This window comes from Schistocerca cancellata, chromosome 1 (assembly GCF_023864275.1).
Source record: "Schistocerca cancellata isolate TAMUIC-IGC-003103 chromosome 1, iqSchCanc2.1, whole genome shotgun sequence".
In the NCBI taxonomy this organism is placed as follows: domain Eukaryota; kingdom Metazoa; phylum Arthropoda; class Insecta; order Orthoptera; family Acrididae; genus Schistocerca; species Schistocerca cancellata.
The window spans coordinates 1,021,916,924-1,021,943,532 of NC_064626.1; the positions used below are offsets into that span (position 1 = coordinate 1,021,916,924).

The 26,609-nt window shown below is 45.1% G+C and overlaps 1 protein-coding gene and 1 non-coding gene across 3 annotated transcripts in view; both read right to left on the reverse strand.

Annotated features, from left to right (window-relative positions):
* The window catches only part of LOC126089452 (ras-related and estrogen-regulated growth inhibitor-like), a 579,634-nt gene that overhangs the window by 224,646 nt on the left and 328,379 nt on the right, over positions 1-26,609 (reverse strand). The window lies entirely within an intron of this gene.
* Trnat-ugu (transfer RNA threonine (anticodon UGU)) lies at positions 2,722-2,796 on the reverse strand. The gene has a single exon. It is a non-coding gene; the product is annotated as a tRNA-Thr (tRNA).

Genomic DNA, 26,609 nt, shown 5'->3' on the forward strand with positions numbered 1-26,609 from the left:
TCTACGCTACGGCGAGTTGCTACAATACGCCGAGCAAAAGGATCTCCGACAAGATGTTAGAAGGTATTTAAAGTTGAAACAAATGAGGCCTCAGTCACAATTTTTACTCTTATTGACCAGATTTCAACACTTCTAAGAGTGATTCATCGGAATTTAATTGTTTAAAATGGCCTATAACATAATTACAATTTTATGGGAAAAGAAATTTTTTATATAAAAGTGCAAGTACTGACTAACAATACAAGACAGAGACAGTACTTACATGCCACTTATAAAATAAATGACAGGCCAGAAGGGCTTTAGTCACAAAATGTTTTTAAAGGAATGCTACCCGTGGCTTTACAGATATGAGCAGCCCATAGTGGCTCGCCTTCATGCATTCTTTTTAAAAACATTTTGTGACTAAAGCCCTTCTGGCTTCTCATATATTTTATACGTGTCACGTAAGTACTGTCTATGCCTTGTATTGTTAGTCAGTACTAAGACTTTTATATAAAAATTTCTTTTCCCAAAAATTTGTAATTGTGGTATCGATAGCAAAGATGCCACGGCGTAGGTGCAAGTACTTGAGTTGGCACTACGACCGACACCGATGATAGCGCCCTCTAGCGGGCGCTGTCCAGATCTACGAGCTCCGCCCGCGCGACCGCTACGGTCGCAGGTTCGAATCCTGCCTCGGGCATGGATGTGAGTGATGTCCTTAGGTTAGTTAGGTTTAAGTAGTTCTGAGTTCTAGGGAACTGGTGAACTCAGATGTTCCGTTTTACGAGCTCCGCTGCTGATTTAGCCCATTTGATCAAGAGCAGACGGCCGGGACACTTCGCTTGCTATTGAGACTATGCACTACTTACGACGGGTCTAAGGCTTCGGACTTCACTGCAAAGTTAATATTGTGATACAGTAAAACCATTTCTAAGAGCAGTACCGAGAGAATCTTACCTCACCTGCTCCTACTCACTTCCTACATTCGGCCTACCCATTAAGATTACAGTAGCATACCCACGCTCCGCCTTCCAGGCGGGATACAAAAGTGATTGCCGGCCGTGGTGGCCACGAGGTTAAAGGCGCTACAGTCTGTAACCGCGCGGCCGCTAAGGTCGCAGGTTCGAATCCTGCCTCGGGCATGGATGTGTGTGCTGTCCTTAGGTTAGTTAGGTTTAAGTAGTTCTAAGTTCTAGGGGACTGATGACCTTAGAAGTTAAGTCCCATAGTGCTCAGAGCCATTTGAACCATTTGAACAAAAGTGATTATGTTATACGCCACTTTAAACATTTAAATTCTGATGAAGGCACTCTTAGAAGTGTTTAAACCTGGTTAATAAGACTAAAAATTGTGACCGAGGGCTCATTTGTTTCAACTTTAATTTATAAACGGTCACTGAACCAAGCAGCCATGTTTAAAACTTTGGTATTCCATGACTTTTTTCACCTCAGTGTATGGCACGTAAGTAAAATCACGTGGCCATGGTGAGCTAGCAGGTAGACTGGACGCTGGAGATTCCGGGTTCAATCTCGTTCCTGTCCCTGCAGCATCAAAGATATACGGGAGGTAAAAGCAGGTCCAAGGAATTTGACCCGCCACCCGAACCTCCTGGTGTCGCGACGAAGAAAAGCTGTACTCTACCTGTTGTCGGGTCAATAACCAAGTTACGAGCTTGCGCCGCAGATTTTACCTTTACTATTGTTTGCTCCGTATCACTCACAGACAACTCGCTTTTTTCAGTGCGCTTCCGCCTCATTATTTGGATCTGAAATGCGAGCGCGCAGTCTGAGGAGTGGCGGGGCGGCAGTCGGCTCACGCTACACCCGACCTGCAGCGCAGGCTGGCGGTCGGTTCAGTTACCCCGGGAGACGCTAATGGAGCGCATCGCCTTACATATTAATCGGTCAGACGGACGCGACGCATCTGTATGCGGCAGGCATTGTAATTTCCAGTTAGACGCCGCATTCCGGACCGTGTTTATTTTAGGAAGCACCATAATACCCGTATTAATTCCGGTGACCTCGCCAGCGAGTTATGGTCATTATTATGGGTGCTACGCAGCGCCTAAGTAATTTCTTAATCGCAGCTGTGGTGGTTTTTAATTAGTACGTCGGCCGAGGAACGCGTAGAAAGCGAGCGGTGTGGGTCGGCTGGCGCACGTCGCAGAAGGACGCGACAGGGAGCGAAGCTGGAAACACGGAGGCGCGGCGCGTGGCAGTCCGGAGCACCACGTGGCCGCCTGCTCGCTGAGAACTGTTGACTTTTTTTTTGCGGTTTCACTGTTAACAGAGGAGAGAACAGAAGCACAATTTTGTTACGCTAGAAAAATTGTCAAGCTGAGACAGGGTCGACATAAACATACTGACAGTGACATCATACGTTTTCTGTACTGTGTGAACCCCAAATCCATCCGTCTAATATCTGAAGTAGTTCAGGAATTTTAAGATGGACATAAACAGTCTTGACCGCAGGAAACATTTATCTTTGTGATTACCGGTGGCGGCGAACAGAGGACTCTACGAACGGCGTGGCTTTGGTAACTCGACTTTTTAAGGTTGTCTGTATTGTTCCACGAATCAGCATATGTTGAAATGTACATATGACGGTAATATCTGTTCCCGAAAGAACAGTTACCGTTGATGACCATGCAGCTTTGCTAGAAATGAAATGATAATTAAATGGACACCCTAGCTGCAAACTGGCGTTGATATACTTCATTGGGGGCACGTTGAAAATGTGTGCCCCGGCCGGGACTCGAACCCGGGATCTCCTGCTTACATGGCAGACGCTCTATTCATCTGAGCCACCGAGGGCACAGAAGAGATTGCGCCTGCAGGGACTTATCCCTTGCACGCTCCCCGTGAGACCCACATTCCCAACATGTCCACACCACTACATTCGTAGTGTGCCTAACAGATGTTTGGCCATCATACTCATTACTCGTGGCAGATTAATCTACCAAGTCCCGTACGAGTTCGTGCATAGCGTGTGCGTTCGCACAAGAAGGTCAATGGCCGGAAAGCCACATTTTTAACTACCTATGACGGTAATATCTGTTCCCGAAAGAACAGTTACCGTTGATGACCATGCAGCTTTGCTAGAAATGAAATGATAAATAAATGGACACCCTAGCTGCAAACTGGCGTTGATATACTTCATTGGGGCACTACGAATGTAGTGGAGTGGACATGTTGGGAATGTGGGTCTCACGGGGAGCGTGCAAGGGATAAGTCTCTGCAGGCGCACTATCCTCTGTCCCCTCGGTGGCTCAGATGGATAGAGCGTCTGCCATGTAAGCAGGAGATCCCGGGTTCGAGTACCGGTCGGAGCACACATTTTCAACATGTCCCCAGTGAAGTATATCAACGCCAGTTTGCACCTAGGGTGTCCATTTAATTATCATTTCATTTCTAGCAAAGCTGCATGGACATCAACGGTAACTGTTCTTTCTGGAACAGATATTACCGTCATATGTAGTTAAAATATGTCTTCCCGGCCATTGACCTTCTTGTGCAAACGCACACGCTATGCCCGAACTCGTACGGGACTTAGCGGATTAATCTGCCACGAGTAATGAGAATGATGGGCAAACATCTATTAGGCGCACTACGAACGTAGTGATGTGGACATGCTGGGAATGTGGGTCTCACGGGAAGCGTGCAAGGGATAAGTCCATGCAGGCGCACAATCCTCTGTGCCCTCGATGGCTCAAATGGATGCCGGCAAGTTAGCTCAGCGTGTTCGGTCAGAGAGCCGGTTGGCCTCTGTAATAAAAAACTGAGTGGAAGGATCAACCACCGAACTTGAACAGGAAGTCTTGCGACGTCCGCAACGACCAAACGCAAAAAAGTGGATAGAGTGTCTGCCATGTAAGCAGGAGATCCCGGGTTCGAGTCCCGGTCGGGGCACACATTTCCAACACGTCCCCAATGAAGTATATCAACGCCAGTTCGCTGCTAGGGTGTCCATTTAACTATCATTTCATGTTGAAATGTGTTGGTTTTTCTTTTCGATGTCTGTCTATAGCCAGGTGTATGTCACTGCCTAAATAACTATAGCTTTCTCAGGTATCCTATTTATGATAATCTTGAATCGAACCTGGAATTTTCCGTAATGGGCTGCAACTTTCTTTTTGTAGCAGATATTCTATTACACAATTGCATGATCTGCAAAAAGGATATCTGAAACAATATACCTGACGGTGTGTGGTGGATGTATACTTCTGGTATTACTAACTAATCCCCCCTTTGATGCTCCATTCAGGAATGTCTCGTAGGAAGAACAGTTATCTGTAAGTCTCTGTATTAGCTCTAATTCCTCTAATTTCCTCGTTGTCATTATCGGAAGAGACGTATGTGGGAGGAAGTAACATGTTGTCCGACTCTTCCTGGGCAATAATTTCTTGAAATTTCAATAGTAAACTCTTCCCTGATGCAGAGCGCCTCCCTTGTAACGTATGCCAATGAAGTTTGTCGAGCTCTTTTAAGACTCTCGCGCGGCCTGAATGATGAAAATAATTCAAATGGCTCTAAGCACTATGAGACTTAACATCTGAGGTCATCAGTCCCCTAGACTTATAACTACTTAAAACATTTAATCTAAGGACACCACACACATCCATGCCCGAGGCAGGATTCAAACCTGCGAAGCGCGGTTCCGGACTGAAGCGCCTAGAACCGTTCGGCCACAGCAGCTGGCAGAATGATCCCCAGACGAAACACGCCGCTCTTCGTTGGATCTTCGCTATCTATTCTAGCGGTCCTAGCTGATAAGGGCTCCAGAGTGATGAACAAAACTCAAGAACCTCTCTAAAAATCGCCCTGTAAGCCACATCTTTAGTAGAAGAATTATATTTCCTTAACATTCTTCCTATAGCATTTAGAGGGTAGCCCATTTACTGCTGCATACCTTCGCCCAGACCTGCCCGTGAAACTCAATGTGTTCTGTAAGACGTGCAGCAACTTTCCTGGCCAGCACGATCTCCGGACCTGTTTCCGATCGAGAATGTGTGGGATATGATGGGGACGAGAAGTGACTCGTGCGAATCATGAACCAATAACTCTTACAGAACTACGTGGACAGTTTGAGGAGCCGTGGCATAACGTATCCCAAGGCAGTATTCGCCTTCCGTACGATCGTCTGGAAGCCAGAGTCAGCGCATGCATTGTCACTGTTGATGTTGATAAGGGTGTTTCAGCATGGCTCGATTCCTGGTACCTCAGAACCACTTCTGCTACTGATCTGTAAATGTAATCGTTTCATGTACTGCAATAAATCTTGAGTGAATTTGAAACCTTCAACAAACGAGTGTACTAGGTGTACCTTTTTCTTTTTCAGTGCATTATGGCTGCACGAGCGTCCTTTCCTCAACTCACTTTGCCCTTCTCCCAAACAAGTATCTGTTACTACTTCCAAGCGATTGTTTGTTATTCTGTATTCGTGAAGTTATACTCCTGTAACGTCGCATGCATTTCTTTGGCCTTTTTTTGAAAAACAGAAGTTCCTTCGGAGCTTTTTCCCATCATCAAGGATTTGATAAGTTCGGCAGTATTTAACAAATAAATGTAACAATGTCAGTCCACACAGTGTCCGTCCATACTCAATTAGTTCACCATTTATTCCATCTTTTGCGACTTTTCAAACTTTCCAGAATCAGTTCAACATCATGTACAGTCACTAAATCAATTGTGTTGTATTGTATAATAGGATGTTAGATATTTTGCATTAATTGCCGAGGTTTCACAATACCATAAATTATTTTAATGTATGCACTGTTTTTCATTGTTTACATTAATTATAGCATTATATCTTCTTTTATTTTCGCTATTTTTTAGTAAGATTCCTTCCTGACGATACCACTCATGGGTAAAGTATCGATACTTTTAGTTAGATACCGTATGGCTAGGCACAGGAATGGCTGCCAGTGAGTGCACGATAGCAGTGACCACGCATGGGGAGCGCCGGACGGCGTGTTGTGCGTGATTTGGGCAGGTGTGGCGACTGTACAGCCGCGGCAGGGCGTGGGGAGAGGAGGTGCTAATTGCAGCTTCCAGACGGAGGGCACACACGGCCCGCGGTCTCCCCGGCTTAACGAGAGGCGCTGCCGGCTCCCGGGCAGACGACGCGATAAATCTGGGCGCGCGAGGTCGCGCTGAAGAATGGCCCCTGAGAATCGTTCCGGAGTGGCAATCAGCTCCGAGGCGCGTCAAACTGCCGCCCGGGAGGAACGCGGCCTTGTTTACGATTGTGTAAAGCCCGGAGATGTGTTACAATGATATACGAAAGGCGATAGTGGCGCCAGATAGTGTCCGCCGGAGCCAGCGGCAGCTGTTCTGAAAGCGACTGACCGCTCTGGCCGCCGATGCTAGGGACCAGGGAATCCACTTTGGAAACGATTACTGGCCACTTCTGGGGACGTTCGTCCGCGTGGAGGGTAACCGAACACTCACTGTGCGCTTGTAATGAAGCTAGAAACCAGCATAGATTTCAGTTGTCAAGTAAAGGCAAAGGACCCCAATTCTTTCCTCTTTCTTTGTTGATTTGCGTCACCAAATTGTCATCCATTTGAAGCTTGTCTTGTCCACATATAGCAGTGTTACAGTACATTCAGTGATTTCCATGTGAAAGATACCTACGTGGCCCTTCGTGAAGAGTAAACACAATTCTTTGGCGACACAGATCTCTCATATGAAACTTGCCTTCAAATATTTCTTCGCCATACGATTTTAATACAATTATAAAAATAGAATTTAAATAGCATATGTGAAATACGATGTATTATGGATTAGTAACCAAAAAAGTGCTCCAAACCCCAATTTGCGAAGTGTCTGGAAAGAAAATGTGTAGACCATTAGATTTCCTGCTTGAAGTCAGGTGACGACGATATCTTGCCATGATATTTGGATTGACAACACTTGAAACATCTTCAGGTGAGTTTGACAACTGTATTTTAAATCAATGGAACCGCAGTTCGATAGATGGCGCGCATGTATTAATGCATTTGCGCATGTACCTGTGTGACTAAACAAAATGTTCAAATGTGTGTGAAATCTTATGGGACTCAACTGCTAAGGTCATCAGTCCCTACGTTTACACACTACTGAACCTAAATTATACTAAGGACAAAGACACACACCCATGCCCGAGGGAGGACTCGAACCTCCGCCGGGAGCAGCCGCACAGTCCGTGACTTCAGCGCCTTACACCGCTCGGCTAATACCGCGCGGCTGTGTGACATGGAACAATGTTCGACAGAGGACACCAAACTCGACAGAGGAGAGTAGTGTTCAACGTTCCGTCGACAACGAGGTCATTAGAGACGGAACACAAACTAGGATAAGAGAAGGATGGAGAAGGAAAGCGGCAATGTCCTTTTGAAGGAACCATCCCGTCATTTACCTTAAGCCATTTAGGAAAATCATGGAAGACCTGCAGGCCGCGATGGCCGAGCGGTTCTAGGCGCTTCAGTCCGGAACAGCGCGACTGCTACGGTCACAGGTTCGAATCCTGCCTCGGGCATGGATGTGTGTGACGTTCTTACGTTAGTTAGGTTTATGTAGTTATAAGTTCTAGGGGACTGATGACCTCAGATGTTAAGTCCCATAGTACTCAGAGCCATTTGAACGGAAGACCTAAACCAGGACGGCCGGACGTGGGTTTGAACCATCGTCCTCTCCAATACGAGTCCAGTGCACTAACTACTGCACTACCCCGATCGGTTGACAGAGAACGGTCATACAGGGAAAACCACAGCGCATGCGCTACAGCGCCAATTTTCAGTATAAGATCATCGACGTGCACCAGCAATCTCTATGGTAAAACCCACCTGAAGATGGTTGAATAAAAATCGGCCGAAATATCGTGCTGTCTACGTCTGCATATTTCAAAGAGAAAACTTCAAGACACGTAGGAAAGTAAGTATCAATAATTCTGGAATTGTACCAGTGAAATTTGGAATTTTATTAGGAAAAAAATTCATACAGATTGTTCATTAGTGAGCAATAAAGAGCTAAACTAGAAATTAGTAGGACTTACAAGAAACGAACAGATCGATCAGGGAATTACGAAGTCGAAAGCATAATTATGTCTAAATAAGATGCAGGACAGGTAGAAGGGACATATATACAGGTGAACGGATTGTACACTACTGGCCATTAAAATTGATACACCACGAAGATGACGTGCTACAGATGCGAAATTTAACCGACAGGAAGAAGATGCTGTGATATGCAAATGATTAGCTTTTCAGAGTATTCACACAAGATTGGAGCCGGTGGCGACACATACGAAGTGCTGACATGAGGAAAGTTTTCAACCGATTTCTCATACACAAACAGCAGTTGACCTGCGTTGCCTGGTTTCGCGACATTGCTGCTCGCGTTGGTCGAGATCCAGTGATTGTTAGCAGAATATGGAATCGGTGGGTTTAGGAGGTTAATACGGAACGCCGTGATGGATCCCAAAGGCCTCGTATCACTAGCAGTCGAGATGACAGGCATGTTATCCGCATGGCTGTAACGGATCGTGCAGTCACGTCTCGATCCCTGAGTCAACAGATGGGGATGTTTGCAAGACAACAACCATCTGCACCAACAGTTCGATGACGTTTGCAGTAGCATGGACTATCAGATCGGAGGCCATGGATGCGGTTACCCTTGACGCTGCATCACAGACAGGAGCGCCTGCGATGGTGTACTCAACGACGTAACTGGGTGCACGTATAGCAAAACTTCAGTTTTTCGGGTGAATCCAGGCTCTGTTTACAGCATCATGATGGTTGCATCTGTGTTTGGCGACACCACGGTGAACGCACATTGGAAGCGTGTATTCGTCGTCGACATACGTATCACCCGGCGTGATGTATGCGGTGCCATTGGTTACACGTCTCGGTCACCTCCTGTTCGCATTGACGGCACTTTGAACAGTGGACGTTACATTTCAGATGTGTTACGACCCGTGGCTCTACCCTTCATTCGATTCCTGCGAAACCCTACATTTCAGCAGGATAATGCACGACCGCATGTTGCAGGTTCTGTACGGGCCTTTTCTGGATACAGAAAATGTTCGACTGCTGCCCTGGCTAGCACATTCTCCAGATCTCTCACCTATTGAAAACGTCTGGTCAATGGTGGCCGAGCAACTGGCTCGTCACAATACGCCAGTCACTACTCTTGATGAACTGTGGTATCGTGTTTAAGCTACATGGGCAGCTGTACCTGTACACGCCACCCAAGCTCTGTTTGACTCAATACCCAGGCGTATTATGCCGTTATTACGGCCACAGGTGGTTGTTCTGGGTACTGATTTCTCAGGATCTATGCACCCAAATTGCGTGAAAATTAATCACATGTCAGTTCTAGTATAATATATTTGTCCAATGAATACCCCTTTATCATCTGCACTTCTTCTTGGTGTATCCATTTTAATGGCTAATAGTGTAGTTGGAGCAGGGAAGTTCTTCATTTGAAAGATCAAGAAAACGATCTACTCTGAGGTGGGTAAACAGCATTAGGAATCAAGATGGAGCGACGTAATAACTGAAGGTCATAATAAGTGTAAAAGTTTTCGCCGGAAATAACAGTGCAATAGTTACATCATTTTTCATTTCTTCGCTACTAGTTTCGCGTTCGCAGTCCCATTCTGAAGCGTTCAGTCTGTCAAATCAGTTAAGTGGCCGCGCTGTAGTCCGGTAACAATAAATGGTTCAAATGGTTCTGAGCACTATGGGACTTAACTTCTGAGGTCATCAGTCCCCTAGAACTTAGAACTATTTAAACCTAACTAACCTACGGACATCGCACACATCCATGCCCGGGGCAGGATTCGAACCTGCGACCGTAGGGGTCGCGCTGTTCCAGACTGTAGCGCCTAGAAGCGCTCGGCCACTTTGGCCGGCAGTCCGGTAACACAGTGCTCCAGAAAGACGAAGTGAGCCTCCCATACACCGATCGAAAAGCGTGTCTGTAGGCACATTTTCGACAGTTTCCATCGCCAAGAGGATACCCCGTCAAGGAAACAATAAATACCGCCTTGAAAGGTTGCATTATTAGACAAGAAAAAACTGTTACGTTAGGGGATACCATTTGAAATAGGGGAGTATAGCTATTACTGATATTAAAAGAAATCCAAACTTTGTTCGAAAGTGTTTCAAAAACAGTAGTGCAGAAATAGCATAAATAGCCACTTTGAATATTACTTAAATTCTTTGTAATTAATATCTCGGTGCTGGTATGGCTAACCTTATTTTGAATCTGTCAGTGAAATATGTCCTAACTCTCCTCCGAGGGCAACTTCAAGGATGCAACTCGTCTCTCTTTCGACCACATGACATTATGCATATTTTATTGGAATATTGTATATCAGTTCTTGATGTTCAGAAAGCATCTCACTTGAGTTTATACCTCATGAGCAACGGATTGTGGGTTAATCGCCACATCTGGAGATGACAGTAAATTACCGAAACCGGTAATGTTAATATTTGCCGCAGGTAGGCGATTGTGACATAGTAAATCACTACGTAAGCATCTCATGTATTTTGTTTAGTCGATATTGTGTTCTGATAAGAAGACTTCCCTTGGTGGCTTTGAATATTTCAGTTTGTATCTTAAATAATTTCTAACACGACTTGCGTTCTGGACACTAAATTTCGATATGCTCCTGGATTTAGAAATAGTGATTCCATTATTTGTGTCTGATACGTGAGAACGAGTCAGGGGACATGTATCATCTGCAATCTACTGGTGAGTGGTGACAAACTGCTGGTATGTTAACCGAAAGCACCCGTGTTTCTATGGAGCTATTCCTAATCACTGTCAAGAAGTAATGTTTGTAACAGAAAATGGATACCAGACGAGAATTGTAACAGAAGTGAGTGACAACAGACACTAGCATGAATGTTATGACGACAGTTTTAACACAATAGTGACGCACAATGGATGTGATAATTGTAACGATAAATTACAAAATAATAAATAAAAAGAAACACTCTAACATCACTGGTTCCATTCTACGATAATTAACAGAGAAAATCGGAAGTTATTTTATCCATTTTCGTTGGAGAACACAGCAGCTGTAGGAAATACTGCAACCACCGACAAGTTTTTTTGAAATGATTTTATTGTATGATTACTAGTTTCGGACCTCGTCAGATCGGGTTCGATTCCCGGCGGGGTCAGGGATTTTCTCTGCCTCGTGATGGCTGGGTGTTGTGTGCTGTCCTTAGGTTAGTTAGGTTTAAGTAGTTCTAAGTTCTAGGGGACTGATGACCATAGATGTTAAGTCCCATAGTGCTCAGAGCCACCTCGTCAGATGTTAGCGTTGACTTCCTTCCAAGTTTTACATTTGTGTCTTCCTGAAAAGCTCTCCTGTACACATCATCACTATGGATTGTAAAAGAAAATCAAAACTCTGTCTTATAATATGTAAAGGAGAGCTTTTCAGGAAGACACAAATGTAAAAGTTGCAAAAAAGTATGTGCAATCATCTGACCATAGGCGCAGGCCCGAACTAGCAACGATACAGTAAAATCGCTTCACAAAATGTTTGTGGCTGGTTGCAGTTTTTTCTACAGTGTAACCGTCGGAAGATTATATAGCTTCCGTCATAGCAACCACTACGGCGAAACACACTTACTACAAAGCGCCCACGAAAGTAATCAGAGTGAATATTGATCAAGTAACTAAGTCGGTTTGATTTCGGTTTTCAACGTCGGAAAATACGTTTCTTCCGTGGCTGTATATTAACAAATTGTTGTACATCGAAATATGCATTTGTGAAAAGTACGTGAACTTCTATCAAGTCATGTTATGTGACGCTACATACTTGCTTTATGAATTACATAACCTCAAATTACACAAGTTCGTGCAGTTCGAATTCGACGTCGCTTGTATTTAATAATGCAATAAGTTTTTGATACGCTGCCATGACACAAAATGTGATGTGATGATGGTTGCCGTGACAAACTACACAGATAATACTGTGCAGTATTTGTGATTCTGGCACTAGAAAAAATTCTTAGAAAACAATAAAATCACTGTAAACTTCTCTTTATGGGTACAAAGATCTGTTTCTCAAAATTGTCTGTTTTTGATATAAGAAAACTTTGGTCGCCTGGAAATAACACGATCGACCTCCCGATTCGCAACATTCCACGTGACTGTTGCGAAGTGCATCTGATGTCAGCCTTCGCAGCTGAAACCTCAGCTTGCCATGCTGCTGCTAAGAGGTCCCGTGTTCGAACCTCGACACCGCCGTACGCCTTTTCTGTAAGAATGGACTGGGACGGAAGGATAACTGTGTCGAAGGAGAAATAGCGGCTCCAGTTCTGACAATCAATATTAACGGCCATAAGTAGCTGTTTCATAATCACATTAATCTTCAATAATGCCCCTCGATGTCTCCTTTTGGTTGAGGAAGAGGTTGGGTGACATCGTGGGATACCTTCTCAGTTGACCGCTGAGTGTTATCTGCTTTTTAACCCTTCCAATGTAATCGAACTCCACATCTTTATTTTCTGTGTTGCCGAGAATTCTTCTGGGTTGTATGGCCGTGGTCCATGGAACTCTTCTGTCCCTAACGTTTTGTCCAGAGCTACGTTGGACATCTTCGAGGGTGGTCCTGGTTGTGCTGAGTCTTGCCGACTGACGAGTCGGACGCCGAAGAACGGCCTAAATACCGTGGAAAGTGGGCGTGGTCTGGATTTCACGTGATAGCAGACATAAATCTTGTCAAGGATAAAATATAACTATCGATCATAGTTCGTCAAAGATAACGTAGCTTTGGACGAAACGTCAGCGACAGAAGAGTTCCATGGACCACGGCCGTACAACCCGGAAGAATTCTCGGCAGCTGAAACATCCGGTCGTGAAAGCCTTCATTGTATGATTTTCTGTGGTCTTCCCGCATCATCTCGCTGGATTACCTGCTTTAGGCAATTGGCATCAACGGTTACAGACGCAGAGGTGCCTGGTTCGATTCCATCAAATGTGTGGTGGATGGGATTCGAAAGTGGTTCACTTAGCTTACAAAAATGGAAACTTCTTCAATAAACGAACGATACTGGCATTCAAACTGTGGACGCGGCATATAATTGTAAGGTGTTCAGCAAATTATCAGCAACAGCAGTTTTATTTTATACCGTGTCACTAAATGTGTTTAGGAGCAAGGTAAATGTAGGCTTGACTTTATGGTCCCGTTGGCGCGCGGGGTATTATACTAAATCAGACTGGATCGACGAATATTAGAATCCATCTCTTTGCAAATACTGACCATTACCTTAACCACAGACTACCTACACACAACGTTGCTGAAATCTGTTTTCCCCTTGTTTTGATTGTTTGTTTGTTGTAAAATGGTTCAAATGGCTCTGAGCACTATGGGACTTAACATCTACGGTCATCAGTCCCCTAGAACTTAGAACTACTTAAACCTAACTAACCTAAGGACAGCACACAACACCCAGCCATCACGGGGCAGAGAAAATCCCTGACCCCGCCGGGAATCGAACCCGGGAACCCGGGCTTGTTGTAAAATGCATCACATTTCACTCAGCAGTATCTCCTCTGTAAGACCGCTTCCACGCGGTTATAATTCTGTTTGAAGTAAAAATTACCGAGGTATCAAAATTAATTCTGCCGGTCCACATTTCAGGATTTCACGGCCGACCGCCTCCACAAAGGCGATCTCCCGAACCGGTGTGTGTAATTAGCGGTCGGGGCGCAGGCAGCAGCTGCCCACGGGTCCGACCCTCACACACCTGGCACCAACCGCCTGCAGGCCGCCGTTCGCGATAAAACACCTCGCAGGAGCAGAAACCGACCACGGGGCTCCGGAGGAGCGAAGAGCCTATTAAAAACCACTCTCTCCTTGCTGACAGGGAGACTTAGTCCTGGACTTTACTGACCCGTTACGTATCCAACTCTGGACAGCGATACTTAAAACTGGATAAGACCATTCAAATGGCCATTGTTTACGCTGTATTTCATTACATTTGGCGTAATCGGTAGACATAAGGTACAACGAGTCACTTTTGAAGATAGCGAAACGCCCATTAGATTTTACACTTCTGCGTTTGTTTTCTCGTTAGGATAGGGAAGAATATTGCACCTTCGCACACTTCCATACTTTGGCCTCTAGCCACATCTGTAATAGAAGTTAAAAATATTTTTCTTTTTCGTTTTTCGCTATGGTATTCACTGTTTCTATTCTGCATTCTTGTACTGAAATTACAAAAATTGTTGCGGAAAGTAAAGGTTTTCCTAACTGAAAATATTCAACAATACATGTCCGTCTAGCTGGGAACAGATATTCTTTTAAAATTTAAAAGCGTTGTAATCGAGAAAATCTAGGCACTAATGCATTTATTCGTCTCTCTACACTCACTACATACCAACAATGAATAAGTGAAATCAGGTCAAGCAGAAGCATGATCAAAAACTAATATGTCAAAATTCCGCCTCAGTTGTGAAATCTTACTGCTCTTTACCCAGGTTTCAGCTAGAGTAATGTAGCCTTCTTCAGAAGCATACAATAATCTAATACGTGTCAGAATATGCTTCTGAAGAAGGCTAGATTACTCTAGCTGAAACCTGGGTAAAGACCAGTAAAATTTCACGACTGAGGCGGATTTTTGACATATTAGTTTTTGATAATGCTTCTGCTTGACTTGATTTCACTTACTGATTATAGGTATGTAGAGAAATCCGCCTCAGTTGCGAAATGTTACTCGTCTTTACCCAGATTTCAGATAGAGTAATCTAGCCTTCTTCAGAAGCAATAAAATAAACTAATACATGCCAGAATATGCTACTGAAGAAGTCTAGATTATTCTAGCTGAAACCTGGGTAAAGACGAGTAACATTTCGCAACTGAGGCGGATTTTTGCCATATTAATTTATTACAGTTGCTGACAGGGCTGCAACATGTTAAAAATTCTTATCAAAAACTAGTAACCCCCAAGTACGTTTTGAAATAGAAGTTATTGGAAACTAAAATTTCTAATTTCAAGGCGGGTGAAATTATAAAGACATTAAAGAAACTCGGTTAATTTCCAAGTTCCACAAGCTCCAGGGTGGAAGACTACCTCCTTTTTCAAGCTATAACATGGTGCACTACCGACGAACTACCCAAATGTTATATAGGTTCAAATGGTTCAAATGGCTCGGAGCACTATGCGACTTAACTTCTGAGGTCATCAGTCGCCTAGAACTTAGAACTAATTAAACCTAACTAAGGACATCACACACATCCATGCTCGAGGCAGGATTCGAACCTGCGGCCGTAGCGGTCGGTCGGCTCCAGACTGTAGCGCCTAGAACCGCACGGCCACTCCGGCCGGCTGTTATATAGGTAGTTGCAAAAATATATAGGATTCATAAAATTCTGTACCTGAAGCATTAACAGTATATTGCAGATAGCTTTAATACACTGAGATGGCCGCGCGGGATTAGCCGGGCGGTCTGAGGCGCTGCAGTCATGGACTGTGCGGCTGGTCCCGGTGGAGGTTTGAGTCCTCCCTCGGGCATGGGTGTGTGTGTTGTCCTTAGGATACTTTAGGTTAAGTAGTGTGTCAGCTTAAGTCCCATAAGATTTCACACACATTTGATAAGATTTCACACAGACACTGAGATGACAAAAGTCATGTCTCCTAATATTGTGTTCTGCATCATTTTTCTCGGATTGGTGCAGAAACTCGACATGACATGGACTCAAAAAAGTCAGTTGAAGTCCCCTGCAGAAATTCTGAGCCCTGCTGCTCCTATAGCCGTCCATCATTGCAGAAGTGTTGCCGGTGCAGTGTTTTCTGCACGAAATGATCACTCGATCAAGCCCCATAAATGTTCGATGGGATTCATTTCGGGAGATCTGGGTTGTCAAACAGTTCGCTCGAATTGTGCAGCATGTTCTTCAAACCAATCATCAAACCGGTCGCAAATGATTGTGGCCCGGTGACATGGCGCATTGTCATCCATAAAACAATCGTTGTTTGGGAACATGAGGTCCATGAATGGCTGTAAATGGCCTACAAGCAGCCGAATATCGAGAAGACCCAGTCCATTCCACGTAAACATATCCACCGCCATTCTGGAGCCACTACCATCGTGCACAGTGCTTGTGGACAACCTGGGTCGACGGCTTCGTGGAATCTGCGCCACACTCGAACCTTTCAATCTCTTACCAACTGAAATCGGAACTCCGCGGTTTTCCAGTCGTCTAGGGTCCAACCGACACGGACACGAGCCGAGGTGAGGCGCTGCACGCGATGTCGTGCTGTTAGAAATGGTACTCAAGTCGGGACCGGCCGCTGTGGCAGAGCGGTTCTAGGCGCTTCAGTCCGGAACCACGCAGTTACTACGATCGCAGGTTAGAATCCTGCCTCTGGCATGGATGTGTGAGATGTCCTTAGGTTAGTTAGGTTTAAGTAGTTCTAAGTCTAGGGGACTGATGACCTCAGATGATAAGTCCAATAGTGCTTAGAACCATTTGAACATAAGTCTGTCGTCTGCTGCCATAGACCATTAACGCCAAATTTCGCCGCACTATCCAAACGGAAACGTTCGTCGTACGTCCCACATTGATTACTGCTGTTACTTCACACTTGTCTATTAGCATTGACACCCCTATGCAAATGCCTGCCCCCGACCACTGCGTTTCCCAAGGTGAGAGATAATCCCTAAAGTATGATATTCTCGGCACACTCTTGACAGTGTGGAGTTAGTAGTATTGAATTCTCTAACGATTTCCGAAATAGAATATCGCATGCTCCTACCTCTAACTACCATTCAGCGTACAAAATATGTTAATTCTCGCCGTGCTGCCATAATAACTTCGAAAAGCTCTCGACATGAATCACTTGAGTATGAATGTCAGTTCCGTCAATGCACTGCCCTTTTTCGCTTTGTGTACGTGATCCTACCGCCATCTCTATATGTGCATCTCGCTATCCCATGATATTGTCACAGGTGAAAACTGCATACAGTGGCCTTCATGTAATTCAAAAATCAGTCGCTAGATGTCCCATCAAGAAACATCATGTTTTGCTTGGTTCAAACACGGGTCAACCTGGGTCGACGGCTTCGTGGAATCTGCGCCACACTCGAACCTTTCAATCTCTTACCAACTGAAATCGGGACTCCGCGGTTTTCCAGTCGTCCAGGGTCCAACCGACACGGACACGAGCCGAGGAGAGGCGCTGCACGCGATGAGAAGATTTCACACACATTTGATAAGACTGCTCCTATAGCCGTCCATCATTGCAGAAATGTTGCCGGTGCAGTACATAGACGAGGGAACTTCATAGTCTGATTTAATCACCATGTGACTTTTTAGTTAGATAGTTAGTTAGTTCCAGTTTTCGTAGATCATTTGAACGATTCTATGGGACTCAACATCTGAGGTCATCAGCCCCCTACAACTTACAACTACTTAAACCTAACTAACCTAAGGACATCACACACATCCGTGCCCGAGGCAGGATTCGAACCTGCGACCGTAGCGGTCGGGCGGTTCCAGACTGTAGCGCCTAGAACCGCTCGGCCACACCGGCCGGTTTTTTCCTTGGTACACTATCCTCTAGGTGCAGCACTCTCCCACTGAAGAAGGTTTTTTCTGATAGTGGTTCTGCACTCAAATCACCCCGATCAACAGCCATCGTCTGCTGGATTCCTCGACCGTGGTATTCCAAGTCAGCAGAGTCTCTGCTGTCACAATCGATTCCATGATTCTCTGTAACTTACTTTTAGAGAGTATGAAATCCATATTTTTAAATGATAAGTGATTTGTAGACAGGCAGCCCCGTTACTTTGAGCTGTCTGTACTGGTGTACCCAGAGACCAACAAAATAAAATACTTTCAAATCAGCGTTCTCTACAACTACCGTACAGGTAATTGCAGAATTTGGCACTGATATGTGCCACGTGTGTCCTGAGAAAAGTCTCATCGACTTTCGCAGCTTTACTCTGGTTGGACACGAATGACAGTCTCGCTACAAAACTACGAATGGGAGAAAGTGACGGGGCAAAAGCATTCCCAGCCGACAAAGAGATTGCCAATGCACGCATCGCCCCTCGCGACTTTCGGTCTGCCACTCTCAACGTGCGCCGCAGAACGCATGCTAAGTGCCGGCGCTGTTGCACGCCGCCTGCAACGCAGATGCATACAAAAGACTAACGCCCAGAATTTACACAAGCGCAGACGGGTGGGTTCCCTGGAGAGAAACGGACCGATCACGTGCGGTCGGCTGCTACAAGTACCAACAAATGGGCGACACGTTACGGGAATGTCGGCGGCGACACATTCCTTCCCTGCGCCTCTAATAACTTTCACTGCGCGACCAACCGATCGGAAAGATTTAAGCCCTCCCGCTTCGGTAGAGCCCCGCTCCTTCACCGACCGACAAACATCTCGCTCAGCGCGTCCGACGACCGATTTCCGGCTGCGATCGGACGCCCGCCTTGTCGGCGCGGCGGTGAGGAATTGCCCCGCGCCCGCTTACGTAAGCGGTTTCATTGTTCCAGCGTCGGCGGAGTGGCTCCCGGGAGCTGCTGGTCGGAAGGCCACTGGGCCACGCGCAGAGAGAAATGAACGGCTGTCGGCGATAAGTGTCTCGCTCCGCTGTCCATGAATGTGTTGCTGGCGGTAGCAGGCGATCTGTTAGCGGCCGTCAGCGTCGCTCCCACACAACGCTTCAGCGCTACTGTCGATGCTGTCATTACCGAACGCTTCACGCCGCCCAACTCCGGTGCACTTTCGCCCTTCTTAACGCTTTCACTGTCACAGTTCTACTCCTGCATCCATATATATCCTTCCCAAAACCTTTTACAGTACATAGACGAGGGATCTTCATAGTCTGATTTAAATTAATCACCAAGTGACTTTTTAGTTATATAGTTAGTTAGTTCCAGTTTCCGTAGATCATTTGAACGATTCTTTTATCTAAATGATGTGGAACGAATCAGTTTACGGGATATGTATAAACAATCAATGCATGCATTTTTTTTATTTCACTATTCACCAACTTTTAAACAGAAATTCATATGTGGAGTAGATGGAGTTATCCAGGAGGAAAGTTTTTAACTTAGATTTAAAACTTACTCTGTTACCTGTCGTTACACCGGTTCCCGTGAGATCACAAAAGTTAAGCGCTGTCGGGCGTGGTCGGCCATCCAGGCCGCCATGCGCTGTTGCCATTTTTCGTAGTGCACTCAGCCTCGTGATGCCAATTGAGGAGCAACTCGACCGATTAGTAGAGGCTTTGGTCAAGAATACCATCATAACGACAGGGAGAGCGGTGTGCTGACCCCACGCCCCTCCTATCCGCATCCTCCCCTGAGAATGACACGGCGGTCGGATGGTCCCAGCAGGTCACTCGTGGCCTGAAGACGCAGTTACTTGTCGTTTATTTTATGGTATTGGGCAAATGATCAAAGATTCCTCCAGCTGGAAATATTTGACTCCCTGCTGAGCCACTGGCGGCTTTAATTATGGTTACTAGAGGTCATTTTTCTTTCTGGGATTATAGATATGGACATCAGTGTTGTTCTCAAATTGTGCTGGATCATTTATGACGAATGTAATTAGCGAATATATTTTTCGTGACGGCTTAGTTAAAATGCCTAGCTCCTTGAAGAGTTACCTGCATTGTTATGGCGTAAAGTCAAGCACCGGCACGCCGGTCGGGAACGACAGGGAAGAGAAGACTGTGAGAAGAAGTCAGCCAATAGCATGCTGACCGACCCCTCTCCGGGAAGACAACGCGACAGCAGCAGCCCCTATAGGCCGGCTGCGGTGGCCGAGCGGTTCTAGGCGCTTCAGTCCGGAACCGCGCGACTGCTACGGTCGCAGGTTCGAATCCTGCCTCGGGTATGGATGTGTGTGATGTCATTAGGTTAGTTAGGTTCAAGTAGTTCTAATTTATAGGGGACTGACGACCTCAGATGCTAAGTCCCATAGTGCTCAGAGCCATTTGAACCATTTTTGAGCAGCCCCTATGTGAAGAGGACATAACCGCCGCGACCGACTGGTGACGCCCCAGTTGATGGTTCAAATGGCTCTGAGCACTGTGGGACTTAACAGCTGCGGTCGTCAGTCCCCTAGACTTAGAAGTACTTAAACCTAACCAACCTAAGGACATCACACACATCCATGGCCGAGGCAGGACTCGAACCTGCGACCGTGCACACCCAAAACTCTGGTGCATTTTATCCTATTTACTGTTCTGCTCATGCGCTAGATGAGTTACTGATATGACTATATTTATTGTAGAGAATTGAGTATAACGTGTTTTCTCAAAATTTATGGAGAGTCCATTTTGTGAGGACTACTCAACAATTCCTCGGAAAATTTCATTTAAAATCTCTTTTGTTGTTTTATTTCTAATGATATTTATTGTGACACTAGTATCAAATGGAAAAAGTGCTAATTATGCTTGTTAAATGTTAGCTGGAAGTTCATTCGTGTAGAGAATGAGAGTGGAACCAAAATTGAACTCCGTGAGAGTCCCTTTGTGATTTCTGCCCAGTCGCTAAAATGTTTTACCCTTCCAACATTTTTTGGTCATCCAGCAATCTGTATGATTCAAACTAGTCTTCCCTAAAACCATCAATTCCATAAAACTTGAGTTTTTCTAAGATAGTACCGCTGGGCGGATTCGTACTGGAGACCGGTACGCCTTCCCGCTTGGGAAGCAGCGCGCTAGACAGTGAGGCTAACCGGGTGGGTATCTAATTTTAATCACATTCGTCTCTAGTGATAGCCCCGTCGTTGAGCGCCTATATCCCACAAACACACAGGTGCAGAAGATGTATGTAGCCATTGGTGACAAATAATTTTAAACTACTAAATCGATAAAATTTTTATATACAAGATTTCAATCTATGTAATTCCTTAATGAAATGATGAACTTCACCTTTCATAGTCAGTAAATCATTTCTAATAGCATTTATAAACGATTAATATATGTGACAGAAAGAAACAAAATCGTGAATGTAGATCAACATTATAAAATACCATATGTCATATGCTTCCTTTGAAATGTGTATCGCCTCCTCGTACATGAAACTGGTGCCGGGTACTTCATTGAGCAGATGCCCGAAAAACGTTAGACTTCATGCTCCATACAATGAGAACATTTTAAAATGAAAGCGGAGAACAGAATTTACAAGAATTGGTATCAATGAAACCTCTAGCTTTAACAGACCTCGCAAAACCAGCAATGAAATGGGCTTCAGAATCAAATGATAGATTCACAATGAGCGGAAAGTCATCAGATGGGACTGTTGCAATGCCGTTAGGTGGGAGGAGAGAAGTTTTTCAGCGATTGTGTAACATAACCTTAGTAACCACGTGAAGAGCTTCACGGGGTCAGAGCTTCCCGTGGTTTGCATATACTTCGGTTCAGAGGCAATCGGAAAGTGCTCTCGTTAGGTCCGAGAAGCCACTCTGGGGACTCAATTTATTTTCGACAGGCTGTCTCATAAGTCTCTCATAACTCAAGGGCACTGTGCTATTTGTAGCACAACGGCCACGGCAGAGCCGCGCGTGTGCACTGTATCAGGTTTCAATATCGATTCCCCTTCCTCCCCCCAAACCGTCGCCAACCCCCCTCTCCCGCCTCTTGTTCTACTACCAGCCCGTCTTGATTCATTTGGGAGGTAATGGCTCGCACATTATTAAACTGCCCACGCTCTTCATAATTTCACCGAGTTCTGGTTTATGTGCCCATGATAAAAATATGCAGGCAATGTTAATTTTGCTTAGTAAGACAGGCGTAAATTCTCATTAATTGAGTCGTTCCTCACTGTACTTGTTTTGCTAACTAACTTGTTGTTTGCACATTTGCATGCAGTAGTTACTTAAGCAGTGAACGTTACACAAATCACTACTTTAGCTAAATCATCTTTGATAATAATCTCTCAACACAGATCGTTAGAATCTTTTTAACACGGAAAGGATGCCACAGAACTTTCTGCTCTTAATTTAGCGAGATCTATACTGCACGTAAGAATTTTTCTTACTCCCGTGTAGTGCGTGTCAATAGAACACGGACTAGAAAGGGGAAACAGAGAAGTATTCTTTGAAACCGGGTAATGTTTCTCGCTTTTAGTCGATTCCTACACAAGACAAATCACTTTTTCCGTATTCAAAAAACCATCACATTTTAACATATTTAATAAATACAGTCGTGATGGCATTTAAATTGTTAATTTTTATTTTTTATATGACCGATTTCTATCTTATAAGAGATCATCATCTAATCTACATTACTCGACGACAGTAGGGATCGCTGACATGAAGCAGGTTCGTCCGTGCAGACGTGGAGAACACCGCTCGTATCGTATTATGTTCGAATCAACGTCTGGGACTCGTTTCCGATGGGCAGTGACGTTCAGGAAGATCGAATTCGACGTTCACAGTCCAAAGCAATTGTGGAGATCGCGTTTTCTTTAAAATATACTTTGAAGAATTACATTCAGCTAATTGTTACTGAAAGGAGCTTCGACCTTCGCTGCATTAACATCGCAGCAAACGTTTTGAGAGCAAAGTCGAATACCGTGGCAACAGACAGTTACCAGATGTTTCCAGAAAGGTAGGAGATGAGGCACTGCCGAAAGTACAGCTGTAAGGACGCATCCCGAGTTGTGCTTGGGTAGCTCAGTTGGTAGACTACTTGTCCGCGAAATGCCAAGTTCTCTAATTCGCATCTCGGTCCGGTACACAGTTTTAATATGTCAGGAAGCTTCATTTGACAAGTGACACGCCTACAGTGTGTTCTAGACATGCAAGAAAATATAAGACGCTGATCGTAGCATTCATATTGGATAGACCATACGCACAGTTTATGGTTGTTATTTTAAATCTTATGATTTTAAAAACCAGAAGTTGCTGAACACAGCCTTATAAACAAGCTTAAGGGGACTGCACTCTGCCTATCTAACCTATGATAATTTAGGCAAGTAGTTGACCCATTTCTGAAAAAGCTATTTGATGCAGGACCTTAATATTTTTACTGTATGTTACATGATGCTAATGGAGTCAACTGTACTAAAATATACTTTATCAATTTTATAGTTTTTAAGTAATACTTTTTTAAGAAATACTTCTTTAAATTTATTAACAAAACCTATTAAGTGTTTTCTGCAGAAAATATTTTTTGTGAACTCCATAATGGGGAAATATTAATGAATGTAGTACCAGAGATGGCTTGTTATGTTATGCAGAGTCTCCGAAAATTTCATTCATTTATCTATGATAGTAACTGATATAATGGGGCATATGTACTGAAAATTTTATTTTGCGAGAAATTCACTTTCTAGGCAATGCTGTTTTTCGCGCTGGATATAATATCCTAAAATCAGACTGACAAACATCAGATTATACAATGCAGATAAGTCTCACCAGCGGGCAAACCCGACAAAAATAGCTCAAATTAGAACGAATTAGGAGGCCTACGCGATACAAAAATCTAACGTTACGTGTCGGGGTGTTACGGAGACTCCTGAGATCACAATGTGCTGTACCAAGTACAGAACTGGAGAGCGAATGTAATCTTATGAGTGGAAGCGTGTCTCGGCAATGTAGATACTGCTGAGAAAAGCAAGTTGTCTTCTTTCCAACGAGAGCGGTTGCGTTATTAGATCCTCTCCATCTCAAGTATCGAAGAAACCTCTTTCTTTCTTCCCCTTGCTTTTCCCGGACGTCACGATGACGTTGCGTAAGGCCATCACAGCAGCTACTGGAGAAATCCGCCGATTTCCTCACTCTGCGACACGGTTAACGGTATAAGCACAGGACAGCTAGGACATCGACGTAATATTCATGTAGAAAATTTTCGGGGTTTGCCAGCGTCGTTACGATATTGTAGGTCTGCCAAACACAGTCCGATAATTGGTTTCGAATGACCTCCAAAACAGCTGATGACAATAGGCCGAATAGTTTATCATTCGAAGGAAACGGAGGTGGTACTAATGTCCATTTCGGAGATGGACAGAATCTTGAGCTGTCCATAACGTTACGATGATGTTTATCGGCCAATCAGCAGCCGACTGTTGGTTACATAGGACTGCCATAGCGGCTACCGACAAATTCGTTGATTTTCCTACTTTCCTAAAGGAGTAGTGTTTCCCCCGTTTCCCCCTAACTGTACACCTCCAACATAGACTAACCTGTGGTACCACAGAGTTACTTATTCACATGTTCCACGATCATTTGAGTGATTCTCTTTTCGAAATGATGTGGAACGAGCCCCTTCACGAGATATGCGTAGTTAATCATGCAACCACACTTAAAAACAATTATTTTTAGTGGCGACCAGTTTTTGACTAGAAATTCGTCAATGAAATACACTCCTGGAAATGGAAAAAAGAACGCATTGACACCGGTGTGTCAGACCCACCATACTTGCTCCGGACACTGCGAGAGGGCTGTACAAGCAATGATCACACGCACGGCACAGCGGACATACCAGGAACCGCGGTGTTGGCCGTCGAATGGCGCTAGCTGCGCAGCATTTGTGCACCGCCGCCGTCGGTGTCAGCCAGTTTGCCGTGGCATACGGAGCTCCATCGCAGTCTTTAACACTGGTAGCATGTCGCGACAGCGTGGACGTGAACCGTATGTGCAGTTGACGGACTTTGAGCGAGGGCGTATAGTGGGCATGCGGGAGGCCGGGTGGACGTACCGCCGAATTGCTCAACACGTGGGGCGTGAGGTCTCCACAGTACATCGATGTTGTCGCCAGTGGTCGGCGGAAGGTGCACGTGCCCGTCGACCTGGGACCGGACCGCAGCGACGCACGGATGCACGCCAAGACCGTAGGATCCTACGCAGTGCCGTAGGGGACCGCACCGCCACTTCCCAGCAAATTAGGGACACTGTTGCTCCTGGGGTATCGGCGAGGACCATTCGCAACCGTCTCCATGAATCTGGGCTACGGTCCCGCACACCGTTAGGCCGTCTTCCGCTCACGCCCCAACATCGTGCAGCCCGCCTCCAGTGGTGTCGCGACAAGCGTGAATGGAGGGACGAATGGAGACGTGTCGTCTTCAGCGATGAGAGTCGCTTCTGACGTGGTGCCAATGATGGTCGTATGCGTGTTTGGCGCCGTGCAGGTGAGCGCCACAATCATGACTGCATACGACCGAGGCACACAGGGCCAACACCCGGCATCATGGTGTGGGGAGCGATCTCCTACACTGGCCGTACACCACTGGTGATCGTCGAGGGGACACTGAATAGTGCACGGTACATCCAAACCGTCATCGAACCCATCGTTCTACCATTCCTAGACCGGCAAGGGAACTTGCTGTTCCAACAGGACAATGCACGTCCGCATGTATCCCGTGCCACCCAACGTGCTCTAGAAGGTGTAAGTCAACTACCCTGGCCAGCAAGATCTCCGGATCTGTCCCCCATTGAGCATGTTTGGGACTGGATGAAGCGTCGTCTCACACGGTCTGCACGTCCAGCACGAACGCTGGTCCAACTGAGGCGCCAGGTGGAAATGGCATGGCAAGCCGTTCCACAGGACTACATCCAGCATCTCTACGATCGTCTCCATGGGAGAATAGCAGCCTGCATTGCTGCGAAAGGTGGATATACACTGTACTAGTGCCGACATTGTGCATGCTCTGTTGCCTGTGTCTATGTGCCTGTGGTTCTGTCAGTGTGATCATGTGATGTATCTGACCCCAGGAATGTGTCAATAAAGTTTCCCCTTCCTGGGATAATGAATTCACGGTGTTCTTATTTCAATTTCCAGGAGTGTAGAATAGGTTGCCCAAGATAAATGATTATAAATTGTAATTAAAACTTGTTTTGCTACCTGTCATACATTTTAAGAAACTGTGCAGATGAACAAAAATTTTATTGCTATATATTTCTGAACCTCTGGCTGCTTTAATAATGGGTAATAAAGTTTATGTTACCTCCATTGTTGTAGGTATGGACATCACTGTTCTTCTCAAACTGTGAACGATTATTATCACGGTTTTCATTAGAGACTATATTTACTGTGACGGCGCAATTACAGTACCCAGTTCCATGAGGATATACCTATATGACGTCCATGAGTGAACGCCGCATATTATTCCTACTGCTCACTTTTCTGCAAGCAATACTTACTTTCTAAGTGGTGAGTTACTCCAGAAAATTACTCCATATGACATCATTGAGTAGAAATATGCCAGATACTTCAGGAGATTGGTACGTTTGATTGAAAGATTAGCAATTACACGAAGATATATTTTTTGTGAAGTTCAGTAATATGCATTTTCCAGCTAAAGTTGTCATCAATATATACACCGAAACGTTTGGAGTCATCTACCATGGAGACTGCCTACACTACGCTTGTCCGTTCTCTTTTAGAATATTGCTGCGAGGTGTGGGATCCTTACCAGATAGGATTGACGGAGTACATCGAAAAAGTCAAAGAAGGGCACTACGTTTTGTATTACCGAGAAATATGGGAGAGAGTGTCACTGAAATGATGCAGGATTTGGGGTGGACATCATTAAAACAAAGGCGTTTTTGGTTGCGGCATAATTTTCTCATGAAATTCCGATCTCCAACCTTCTCCTCCGAATGCGAGAATATTTTGTTGACACCGACCTACATAGGGATAAACGATCAAGATG